Source organism: Stegodyphus dumicola, chromosome 8 (genome assembly GCF_044657685.1).
Source record: "Stegodyphus dumicola isolate Sdum_Otavi_A_Nest chromosome 8, ASM4465768v1".
Classification (NCBI taxonomy): Eukaryota; Metazoa; Arthropoda; class Arachnida; order Araneae; family Eresidae; genus Stegodyphus; species Stegodyphus dumicola.
Window position 1 is genome coordinate 174519749 of NC_140775.1, and position 13602 is coordinate 174533350.

Consider the following 13602-nt stretch of genomic DNA (forward strand, 5'->3'; position numbering starts at 1 on the left):
ATGAAATAAAGAACAATTATGATCTAAAGGGTATCAAAATTTACAAAAAAAAAGCTTAATATTTATTTGTTTACTTTATTAAACATTTCTTTCAATGTAAGTTGTTTAAGTTGCTTCGTTTAATGTGATAATACTTTCTCTTTAATTCTATAAACAGACATAATTTCTTGTTCAGTTACAAAGTTTCGCTGTTCAAGTCCCGTTAATTGCTGTGCCGAGAATACCGACTAACTTGTCAATCGAAATTTTTTCGTTTTCACTAACCTCTCTGTCACATTCTTCATGTCTTTATCCATTTTTTGCAGCAATTCCACTTTTGTTTGTTGGACATCGAAACATATTTTCGTTTTGTAGATCCTTTGGAAGTTCCAGCATCGGAAATTCTATTTGACATATTCGAAAGTTCAAGTTTACTTTTATAAAATTGTTCTTACAGTCTGCAAAAAATAATAAGCGGGATCCAATTCGAAGATTAAGGAACAACGCAATCATTAACATTAACTGAAATAGATAATTAGATAATTCCGTTATACATTAAACGCGCAGGCGAAAATGTATTCTGCACTTGCGCACACGCATATGCGCAGTAGTCAAGGTCTTACGCGCACACGTAAAACGCCTGTGCACATGTGCCAACGCGGCGCATGCGCAGAAAGTTTTCAGCTTTGAGGTCCGGATTATAGATCATTCCGTATTATGGGTGTCCGAATTAACGACTTTTGACTGTACTAGAGTGAATCTTTAAGAATGCATTTATTCTATTGTGGTTTATGCGTTGTCGGCGAAGTAGATTTAATTCAAGCCAATTAAGTTTAAATGAAATGCAAGAAAAAATGTGTATAATTTAATATCCCGTACAAGGAAGTCACGTGGTGTACACATCAGATTTTTTAATATTAACATCCGTTATGAGTTTACCATTTACTTGCATTTCAAAATCTAGTCAATTACATTTTGCTGTACCAAAGTACAAATATAAGTATCAAAGATAATCGAAACTCCAAGTTAGACAGAAAGTTACAAACTTAAATATTGATTTGTAAGATAATATTTTATTTAAATACTACATGCTCTAAAAAAAATATTTTATTATAGTATTCTAGATTACAACAAGTAAAGGAACTGCTACTTGAAGTTGCCTTGTGTTTCATTGAGCAAATTGATGGTACTTCCGCTGATGTAGTGTTCAACAAATGAATGTGTCACATTAATGCTTGTAAGTTTCAAGAAAAATTATTATTTGTAAAATACATCATAATGTATGCTATGCTTTTTAAAAGAGAGTTATACATATTAATTTCTGCCTTTAGAAGCTAAATTAACCCTCTGACTGCTCAATTTGTAGACCGAAATCGCTTCAAAAATTGTGTAATTTTTTTTCCTCATATTTTAAATATATATGCGATGTATCAGCTTTTGTCCAGAATAAATAGATTTGTGAAGATGTAGTCGTAGCTTAAATAATCAGACGATAAGTTTAAAAAACAGGACCCATTTATTATTATTTAGGAGAAATAGTAGTTAAAAATCAGATATACGGAGTAAATAAAAAGAATTACTAATAACTTTTTGTATGTAGTTTACTGCATCATGACATTTAAGAAAAAGCTCCGATATTCCTTTTGTGAATCTTTTTATAGCCTCTGGAAAGGCGGAGCTTCCAAGAAATGACGTCAGCCAATCCAGTTCGCTTTAAATATTTCGAGAACATACTATAACTGTACATGTAGAAAAGGCGAGAAAAACAACTTGACTACGGGGCTGTGGATTTAATTCTACGTACTTTCAATTAAGAGAACGTCGCCATTAAAAATGAAATGAACATACAGTTAGAATTTTAAGTGTATTCTTGACTATGGAATTTTATTATTACATATATATATATATATATTGGAGAATTGAAAAATCAACGTTTTCTTTCTAGAAAATTCTTTTTATATAGAGTTTTATCATGAAAATCTAAAGTTGCCAGAAAAACCAATTTCAGATATTAGCGACAAAACTAATTTTTTTTTTAATAAATTCAGTCAAATTACAGTTAATTTCTATTTATTGCATAATATAAAAAAGCAAAATGTATAAAATTTAAGAAAATATAAAGCACTGAGGAAAAACTACCTTGAAATGCACTTTAGTATGATAGAGTTCAAAACAGGCTTCAAGGCAAAGTCCAGCTTCACAGTCTTTGCACCAGATTCAATAAATCTAAATGATCAATCTAATTATTAATCTAATCAATAAATCTAATTAATAGTTCAATAATTTAATTAAATAATCAAGATAATCGCTGAACATTTTCTAGCAGCCATTTCTGTAAGAAAAAAGCGGCAAAAAGTGAAGTTTGAGGGGTAATACCACTTGCCTTCAAATGCCACAATTTAGTGGACATCTAACGATATCTGTTAGCTGAAACGTAAACTAAACATCTAATACAGTTAAAAGTCATTAATTCGGACACCCACAATTCGGAATGATCTATAATCCGGACCTCAAAGCTACAAACTTTCTGCGCATGCGTCCCGTTGACGCATGCGCATAAGACCTTTATGGCTGCACATATGCGTGTGCGCATGCGCATAATACGTTTACGCATGGGGGTTTAATGTATAACGGACGGTATAAGCTAAAATTATCTAATTATTTACTTCAGTTAATGATGCAGATTGTGTTGTTCCTTAATCTTCGAATTGGATCCGGCTTATTATTTTTTGCAGAATGTTAGAGCAATTTTATAAAAGTAAGCTTTAACTTTCGATTATGTCAAATAGAATTTCCGATGCTGGAGCTCCCAAAGGATCTACAAAGCGAAAGTATGTTTCCATCAAACAAAAAGTGGAATTGCTGCAAAAAATGGATAAAGGCATATCCTTTGTTCCTCTAACCATTCCGAAATCTGTTTATCTATTTCACGCCCCTGCGCGCAATGAATTGGAAGTTGATCTGTCAGCACTATCCTTCTCTTCAGGGCAGATGTTTTTATTTTATTTGGCTTATAATTCCTTACTAAATGTAGTATTTCATCTCGTTGCACTCCGTCTTTGAAATGATTTAAATCAAATTCCTCGTCATTATAATTCGCTTCTGATAGTGAAGAAAGTATCACATAAAACGAAGCAACTTAAACAACTTACGTTGAAAGAAATGTTTAATAAAGTAAACAAATAAATATTAAGCTCTTTTTTTTTTTTTTTTTTTTTTTTTTTTTTTTTTTTTTTTTTGTAAATTTCGATACCCTTTAGATCATAATTGCTCTTTATTTCATAAATTACGGTTTCATATTCTTAATTTTATAATTTCTGCATGCCATCTAACCAGATTTAAACTGATGATCTATAATCCGGAATCGCTGAAGTCCTGATGAGTCCGGATTAACGACTTTTGACTGTGCTGTATATAATTTATTTCAATGTTTAAGCGGGGGAAAAACAGGATGCACTCCTCAATAAAGGAAGAAAAACAGATGCCCGCGAAGATCACGGGATGAGCAGATTTTGCTACGTTTGAGTTGCACATGGAAATCGCGGGATGAGCAGCCAGAGGGTTAACATTCATTAGTTTAAGTAAATGGGTTTCCATTGTAGATGTTATTTAAATGCCCAGTTTAAAAGTATTGTATTATTTATTTTATTATTAATAGTGAAATGCATAAAAGTTTGATGATTAAGAGGAGAGATATGCTTTCGTAGATAGATTCCTAAAGAAACTGATAGATATTTAGGGGGAATAAATTTTGCTGTTGACAGTCAAACTCTAGCCATGTAAACTGAGTTTGCAAGTACTGTAATCTGTTCTATTTTTCTTTCTGTTCTCCTAGTCAAAAAGTTGCAATGGTTTTTCAGACTTTGTAAACTCGGAGAACCCCTAAAATTAAAATTTTTTCTTGCCAAATACCTGAAAATATAATCCATTTTGGTAGAACCTCTACCATCCTCATAAAAATAAATGTTTAGAAAGAGTTGAAATGAAAAAAAAAGGTTATTTCAGTATAAATTTATTTATAAAAATAGGTTTTTTTTTTTTTTTTTTTTTTTTTTTTTTCCCCCGTATTATGTTAGGTTATGATGATAAAAGAAAAAAATTAATTACTGTGTATTCTAGCATATAACATGCACCTATAATTTGAAACTACATTGTTTAGTTTTTAGGTATATTGATCATACAATGTCCACCTTTTCTTTATAAAGAAACTTGAAAGATACATGTGTGATGCTCTTATCTTTTAAAGTCATTCATTTGAAGATTTTTCCCAAGCTTTCAAACAATGGTGTACTGAAGTCACAAACAATAAGGGGAACAATAATGCATGTGGGGGAAATGTTTGAGGTTGTAAATTATTCTGCAAAGAGGGTGGTTTGTATTCAATGCAGCTGTGCATAACCCTGAAGGAATTCATGGAGTTAGAAGTCACATGTTTTCTCTGTAGGTAGTCATTTTAAATTGTTATTTTGAAGTGACCATCAAAGATTTTAGTAAATTGCATTTGCTTAAGTTGAAATACAGTTAACCTAGTGTTCCTTTTAGTAATAAATGTGGCTTTTGCCAAACGAAACAAATACAGTTCTGCTTTCAAATGCGAAGTCATTCACTTTGCAAAAGAAAATGAAAATTGTGCTGCAGCAAGAATGATTGGTGTTAGTGAAAGCTCTATATATGAATGGATGAAAAATCAAATTATGGTAATAAATATGCCGGAGAATAAATGTGCTTTACATAATAGAGTAATGGAGTAGCCTATCCTAAAAGAAAGTGTTGTAAAATGGATCCCAGAAAATAGCCAGAATGGGTTAATTGTAACAAGAAAGAGTTTATGTTTGTTTGCCTTAAAGGGCAAAAAAAAAAAAAAAAAAAAAAAAAAAAAAAAAAAAAAAAAAAAAATGCAAATGAAAGTGAAAACTTTAGAGTAACTTTGAGTTGGTATAATCGATTTATAACACAAAATAATTTAGTTCTATGAGGAGAAACAAAAATTTCACAAAGGCTTCTAAAAGATTTTGGCAACGAATTGATAAGTTTCTAAAAGTATGTTATTGACCTACAAAAACAAAAAATTGTTTACTGTCACATATTAGGAATATGATGAAACTCCAGTAATGTTTGATATGATAGGAAATAAGACAATTGATGTGAAAGGAACAAAAGCAGTTCACATTAAAAAAAAACAGGTCACAAAAATCTCACCTCACTGTACTGCTTTCTTGCTTAGTGGGCAGTATAAAATTTAAACTCATGGTCATTTTTAACAATTTCAAGATGGTGCACATTTGTTTAAGACATTCCCTTGGGGCAGATGGAAGTCCAAAATAAATTGTCCCACAGGACAAAGATTTTGCATAGAAAAAAATCACACAAAAAAGTTTTAAGTCCTAACGTCATAATTTTTGGTGTATTTTAGATTATTAATTAAACTATCCTATGCGTTAAAATTAGCATTTGATCCTTTTGACTTTCCAAGAAAATATATATAAAAAATTTTTTACTTTGAGAAATAGTATTCAGAAGTGCTATTCAATTTATTTCAAAGTTTTAATTGACAGAAGGCATAAATAAACTTTAAATTTAGTTTAAAAAATACAAGAAAGACTATTTACAAGAAGAAATATCAAAATCTTTCATGGAAATGAAAAGCAAACACTCATTGAGCTCAATCTCTGACAAAATATCTCTATCAGAATCACTTGAAATATTACTCTCTGGCTCTTTAGAAAATGATTCATCACTCACATCCATATCACTAATTGGCTCATTTACCATGTGAGCATATCCTTTCTCTGACAAATAATGCTGCTCGCCATAATAAACTATAGTCAAGGCATTCCGAATTAAAAAAGGAAAGTATGCGAAATAAAAGCAATGCAGATTGTAACAGAATTCCTCACAATAACCTAAAAGACCCTACATAGTAGCAAAAAAAGGGATATCAGAAACGAAAATCTTTATATCATATAATAATATATCAATATATATAATAATTAGTTAAAGAGCCGAGCTCTGTTTGTTTACATTACAGTTCCCCTCCTCCCCTGCAACGAATGACACCTAAATTAGACAAATGTTATCAAACTAAAGGTCAGGATTCTAAAACTATATTCAGTTCAAAAGGAAGGACACAGAGTGACATCTAGTGGTCTTTAAAAAATAATTTAGCTTAAAATGCACATATGCATCACCCATCCCCTAAGCTCATTCTCCTAAGATGTATGGGTGGAATGCCCTGCTGTCAGAGATCTTCATAGAGAATGCATATATGGGATACACATCCAAGAAAGGGTTAGAAGAAAAGATGGTGCTGAAATGGAATTTCCCCAAAAGTGCTAGTGAGAAAGGATGGATGGACGAAAGTGGTGTGAAATTGTGGATAAGAAATGCTAGCCAAAAGTGTCATGTTGCCTTAGAATCCAGAATGTCATTTAATTTGGAACGTATTCAAAACCCATCTAAGAGGTAAAACGAAGAAATTCTTAAAAGAGTGTAATACAGGCATGATAGTTATTCCAGGTTGATTAAAGCCATTTATTCAGCCTTTAGATGTATTAATAAAACATTGAAAGAAAATTTAAAATGACAGTGGAATATGGGGATATTAAAAGGTGAAAAAAGGAGGCCAATTGTTTCATGCCAGTCTAGAAAGTGTGAATGGTTAATAAAAAGCATGGAATGAAATTAAACTTGACGTAATTTATTATGAGCATGGAAGGAAATTAAACTCAATATAAGTCATTTAAAAAATATATTATGTCTAGCAATGTAGATGAAATGGAAGATGATTATTCATTTATGGATCAGAGTTAAAGTGATGGTGAAAATGAAACAAAATTCGATGATGTGCCTGAAGTTATAATGGAAGATGAATATGACAACTTTATTATGTTATCCCATAATAAATATTTTTACTTTCATTAGGTATGTCATTTCTTTTAATAAACAGCATTTAGGTACATGCAGAAATCTAATTTTTGTATGCTCATCTTTTGCTTATATTTAAATCTATCATTTCTACGAGGCGTATTCGAAACTAAGTACCGTTTTGAAAAACAAAAATAGTAAAACAGTTTTTTCGAATCCAATTTTATTTTTACATGAAAATACATGTCTTAAACTATTTTTCAACATAGTTTCCGCCAATGATCAAACACTTGTCATAACGGGTGACCAGTTTTTGTATACCATTGTCAAAGAAACTTCCTGCCAGTTTCGATAACCAAGACTCCACAGCATTTTTCGTGTCATCCTCAGATCCAAGCTCGCGCTTCATGTGCAGGAACAAGTGATAGTCGGACGGCACCAAGTCCGGGCTGTACGGCGGGTGATCAAACTGCTCCCAATGAAACTGTCGAATTAACGATTGAGTGACACCAGCAGTATGGGGCCGAGCATTGTCATGGAGCAACACAATTCCTTTACTGAGCATTCCTCTTCGTTTGTTTTGAATGGCACGCCTTAGTTTTGTTAAAGTCTCACAATATCGTGCCGCATTAATGGTTTCATCTCTGGGAAGAAATTCAGTAAGCAAAACACCTTTCCTATCCCAGAAGACAGTGCACAAGATTTTTTGTGATGACATTGTCATTTTGAACTTTTGGTTTTTCGGAGAATGAGTGTGTCTCCACTCCATCGATTGTTGTTTCGATTCTGGTGTGAAATGACACACTCAAGTTTCATCACCTGTCACAATTTGGTTTAAAAAGTTTTCTCCCTCATCACTGTACCGCGTGAGAAATGTCAGGGCACTATTAAGTCACTTTGTTTTGTGAACATCAGTGAGCATTTTTGGAACCCATCGGAAACACAGTTTGCGATAATTCAAGCGGTCAGACACAATTTCGAACAAAACAGTACGTGAAATTTGTGGAAATGCCTCTGAAAGAGTTGTCATTGGGAAGCGTCTGTTCTCATGAGTTGCTTCATAAACTTTCCTTACCAAATCATCGGTGACAACAGAAGGCCGACCACTCCGAGCCTCGGCGTGGACATTTGTTCGACCTGCATTAAACATTCTTACCCACTTTCTCACCATTCCATCACTTATCACGTATTCACCGTAAACTTCTGTCACTTGACGATAAATTTCGGCCGGTTTAACATTCGTCGCATTCAAAAATTTAATCACGGCACAAATCTCACAGTCAGCGAGAGAACTAATTGTCTTAAACATTTGAATGTGCACAGCAAACTGAAAACACAACATAGAGCAACCAAAATGGTGACAATTGAAAGTCAGTGAACAAGAAAGACTAGTGCGCATGCGCGGGACGTCTACCACAGCGCTAGAATGAAACGGTACTTAGTTTCCAAATACGCTACGTATATGCAGCATGTAACTTGCAGCCATAAATTTTGACTTTGTTTTAATATTAAAAGTGCACATGCCAGAATATATGATAATTGCACAACTGATCTCCAAAATGTGACATAAAGAAGGACAAGAGATATCCAAGCTACATTTATATGAATTTCAGAGATTACACAAAGTATTATTGTTAATTTATTTGAAAAACAGCCTTATTTTGAGGTAAGAAAGAAAATAAAATCAATAATGAATGCTGCCTCTACACTTGTCAATAACCACTACTACAAACCTTGACATTGGATGAAAGAAGCTGTGGATGTGTTCTTAGGGAATGGCAGCCCATGCTGCCTCCATACATAGCCAAAATTCATTTGGTGTACATGCAGGTGCAGTATGCCAGGTTATGCTGTAGAGTCATTAGATTATTTTGAAGCAGGAGACATGAAAAATGAGCAATGCCCTCACCAGGACTCAAACCTCGTACCGTTGGAATACACTTCGAGTGTGCTGACCATTACACCACAAAGGCATGCTAAGAAGGCAGGAGAAATACCTTATATACTCCCCCCTTTTAAAGGGCAATTGAGGATTAGGGGACCCAGTCACCAAATCCTGGTGGCAGAGAATCATCATTCACCACCTTTTTTAGTTCGGGTACCACAGTAGAATCATTAGGCTGTTGTAATGCTGGAAGTGTGAAAAATTAGCAGTTCTTTCACTGGGACTCGAACCTCTTGAATACACGTTAAATGTGCTGACCATTACTACGAAGGCATGCTAAGAAGGTGTGAGATATACCTTATAATGCCTTCTCCAGTTATTGATCAGATATGTCCAATAGGTGATAGATCTAGAGAATGGGCAAGCCAGAATAACAATGCAATAAGGTAAGCTAAGAAGAAAGCTTGAACACTGTGTGCAATATGTGGTCACTCATTGTCCTGTTGAAATGATACCGCAGGCAAGCCCTGAACGCAAGGAAGGAGAACAGGCTGCAAATCCTGAGAGACATACCATTGACCACTAAGTGTAACGATAATATGTACTAGGATGCTGGTGTGGAGTAGTGCTGGATTCTAACCTTCATGCAGGAGTGGAATCTAATATCATCCCCCACCATAAAAACGGGTGTAGGACCGGTACAATGATGCATAACACAACAGTCGAACAGCCTCTCTCTACAATGCCCCCAATATCTAATTCGAACATTACGGTGCTGCAGGCAGAAGCATGGTTCATTCAGGAAGACAGTGCCGTTAATGAAGCAATCGACGCATAGTTGGACAGTCCATTGGACTGTAAACGACATCAAACTTTTCATGCAAACACCAACTGTTGTGTAATAGACTGCATTCACTGTAATATGATTGTAAATGTAACAGTGCCCTCCATCAGTGCTATGGCACACAATATGCCTGTCTTCTCATGGAGTGGTGGAGTAAAGCAGTTGCAATTGCAATTGCTCCTTTTCATCAGTCGTTCCCTCCTGCATCTACCAATTCCATATTTGCATGACATTTGCTTGGTTACGTCTGACATGATGATCATTTTCCTAGAAGTTAATCAATAATCTCTTTTTTCTAATTTGTGTTTTTCAGTAAGGCATACTGAAGCTGCACACGCAAAAAATCATACAAGAGAACAATTCACTTTATTCAAAACAGCAAGCTTTCTTTTCTTTATATAGGGCTTGTAAGGAGCACTGCAGTCATCCATGATGTATGTGTGTGCTGAAATTGTGATCATTTGAATATTCAATCGCAGTATACATATGATAGAAGTTTCATGCTGTTTGGATACTTCCTTCATGTGTTGCATTTTGCATGGCTAGTACTTTATTACTGCATGGGTGTTTTTGTGGTTTTCCCCATGTGTAACGTGTATATGAGCCAGTTTCCCTTGGAAAGTCCTCCACGAAGGCATCCCTTCCCTTAGGCAGATAGCCCTCGAGTCTTTCCCGTCAGTAAATAACCTAAACTCATTCTGAATTTGTAACCAGGTTTGCCGAAATAATAAGTGCAGCAGATCAGAAATTTTTAATGTATTTTGACATCATCAATATGATCACATATTCTTGCTTTTGCATTACCAGGTCCACTCTAGGGTTCATAGGGTCCTTAAGAGTCCTTAAAAGTCCTTAAGATTTTTGTAATTGATTTTTGGTTTTTTAAAAGTCCTTAATTTCGGCCAAAATTGTCAGAAGGTCCTTAATTTTAATCATCTGAAATTTCTGTCTGTTTTTGCGACTGGCATTTTGAGTGTGAATTAACATTTTGGAGCAATATGTTTGCGATTTGCTGACAAATATGGTTATCTTTTGAATGGGTTCATAGGTTATAATTTGTTCCTATTTCTAACATAAATGGTGGGATACTCAAGTTTCTGAGAAGGAAGTGAAACATAAGCATTTCAAAATTATTTCATTTTTTCTAATGAACTCTTAACAGTTTTTCTCTTTTGGGAATGTGAATTCTTTAATTAAACCCTTCTAAATTTGGCGATTTTAAGATCTGTTTCTATAGACAGTTTTTAATACCGAGATCAAGGAATTTTTCGACAGTTTTTTTAGAACATTGTAACATTGATAAATTTCATGTAAATAATGGTAATATTTTTTAATTATATTTATGAGATAAATAAAGCATTTTTATTTTTTCGCTGTGATATTATAAAGTTTCATTTTGGTCATTTATTATATATGGAAAATAAGCAAGGTATAATGCTATAAAGCACCATTTATGAAACAATTCTTAGCAAAAGCAAACTATGTAATTAAGTTAAAATGTATTTTTAATATTTGAATGGTAAGAGTTTTCCCCATGTAATTGTCTCAGAATATTCAGAATTCTCAAAATATACATCAGTTTTCTCCGGAGCTTAAATTGCACCTGAGCCCTGCTTCGGTACTTCTTAGTTTTGGAGATAAATCATAATTCTACCCAGAGCCTTAAATAAGAAAGCTGTGACACTTCTCTTTTGTACCTAAACGAAATTTCAATAGGAATTTGATATAAAAAATTTTATTTTTAGTAATAAAATTATATTAAAAATCGGTTACTAAACTTTAATCTATCTCTTCATATTCTAAATTTTTATTTAAATTATTTAATTCCTTTAAGCATTAATTATTGAATTATTTTAATAATTAATATTTAATTTTTTAATTATTAGTGATTTTATAAGCCATTTTTATTTATTTCTTTTTGTACCTCTTTCCTGACGGCATTCCACAGGGCTCCAGCACATCTAATTTTAGAAATAATGCCCTGTGTTTCTCTATAAAATTGATTTTACACTTTCTTCCTCTCTCTCTCTCGCTCTTTTTTTTTTTTTTTTTTTTATATATATATATATATATATATATTTCTGGCTTAACGCTGTTGCAGAATTGATAGAGGTTATTTTTTTTTTAGGATTTTTTTAGACATTGCAGCTTGAAAAGTTTAGAAAAGTATGAAGGCAACAGTTATAGACCAACGATTCTAGAATATTCCAGAAAAATGTCTCCATAGTATTAACACGTAATTTCTTACTTTTTGAAAAATGTCTGGAAGAACAATGAAAACATTAGAGTTGAATGTTTTTCTTCTGATACTGGAATCTTTTTCTTAACATTTTAATCTTCCCTTTGTTTTCTCTACTTTTCATTAGACACAAACATAGAAAATATCAAAAATGCTTCTAATCTTATCATATGGGCATGCATTATAGAAAAGAATTCTTTTATTAATAAAGATATTGGAAACTGACAATTTAAAAGATTCATCTAATGTCTTAACCCTTTCTGGCACCCTACCTTTTACAGTTAGAGTTTTGATATTAAAAAAAAAAATGGTAGGCAGTCTAATTAGGCTTAGGGAAGTACACAAGTAAAATTTTGTGAAGATAGCACTTATCGTTTTAATTCTGTGGGTGTGCGCAAAGTGGCACACTGATTGAATAGAGCTTCAAAAAGAGTGCTGAAATGAGCATTGTTGTCAATGAACTGACCGATGAGATGCGGAGAAACAAAGAATACAGACTTTCAGATGTACTAGATTATCGGTGAGCTCGGTCTGGGCACACTTAGGGTTCGTCGTTTGATTTTAGGCAAGATTTCAAGGTAAAAATTTAAAACTAATATAGAATAAGGAGATTAGCATACAGCCAAAAAAATAACATAGAAATTTCTTTTCAAACAATTCCTTTTAAACCCTAAAAAAATTTGGAAGATTTCTTTGAAAATGAGGGTCTTAAAAAACTAAACATGGCTAAAATATATGGACTGGTTTGCGTTGAGCTGCCATCTACTATAAATAAAGAAGGTTCAGAGTAACCTATTAATCCTTTTTCATTCAATTTTTCTGTGCGTACAGAAGGAAATTTTTAGGTGTGTCCAGACCGGACACACTGTGTTGCAAAGGGTTAATGCATCATACACAGGACTGGCACTAGGTATTTTCCCATCTGATGCAGTTTCTGTGGATCTTAAATTCTGCTACCAATGCCTGTTCTAAATTCTAAAAGTTTTACCATTTCTGGACTTTTCACTAAATTCTAAAAATTATGCCACATCAGCTCTCTAAACGATTTCATATTTCTTCTGAATGTTCATATTACTAAAAAAATAAAATTAGCAGCTTTTTTTATACATTCTGAATGCATTTAGTTTATTTAGAATATCAGAAATCTTTAATTAAATCCAAAAATTCTAAAATGAAAAGAAATGTATAAGAAAGAAACTGAATACATAAAGAAAAACAAAATTATTCTTCAAAGATATGTACATTTATTACTATGCAAATTACCCAATTGTTTACAATTTCAGTCTTTGACCACTAATCCATATTTTTAGTTTGAATTTAACTCTTCATGTTTCATTACATCACTACGAGCTGTAATTGATTTTTTAGCATAAGAACATGCCTTTATTTTTTAAGTTCTTTTTAAATAAGAATCTTCTTTAAACCTTTGTCAGACATTGTAGTTACTTTCAGATGTAGCGATAATTATAATTTGCTTCATATCTGTTGATGTGTTTTGGACTATTTAACTTTTACCAGCTCAAATAAACCCTCATAGGTACATTGTGGGCAGGTTGGCAGGTTAGGAGATAAAACACACAGAAATTAGTGAGAACATTCTTAAGTATTGAGACAAATTTCTATTTGTTAAAAAAAGTACTTAAAGAGAAGAAAATTGATATAAATTAGCCAAAATGTCTGGGAAGACTTCAAATTAAAAAAATGCATAAATATTTTGTTGAGTAATGTTGCTACAAAACATAAATGTTTTGTTCATAAATAATTCGAAATGTTTTGTAGCTTTTAATGTGT

General features: G+C 32.8%; 1 protein-coding gene and 1 pseudogene across 5 annotated transcripts in view; both read left to right on the plus strand.

The window, feature by feature from the left end:
• Positions 1 to 1091: 1091 nt before the first annotated feature.
• The window catches only part of LOC118194838 (uncharacterized), a 73732-nt pseudogene continuing 61221 nt past the window's right edge, over positions 1092 to 13602 (plus strand). For 2 of the 3 annotated variants that reach the window (XR_015042812.1, XR_015042811.1), the window contains exon 1: positions 1092 to 1216. The product of XR_015042812.1 is annotated as an uncharacterized LOC118194838, transcript variant X3 (transcript). The remainder of the gene's footprint in view (positions 1217 to 13602) is intronic. The other variant, XR_015042814.1, reaches the window with a different exon arrangement.
• Positions 1092 to 13602, plus strand: part of LOC118194839 (uncharacterized) — a 38829-nt gene continuing 26318 nt past the window's right edge. The window contains exon 1 of one of the 2 annotated variants that reach the window (XM_085822775.1): positions 1092 to 1216. The gene's annotated coding sequence lies outside the window, so the exon portion shown is untranslated. The remainder of the gene's footprint in view (positions 1217 to 13602) is intronic. The other variant, XM_085822778.1, reaches the window with a different exon arrangement.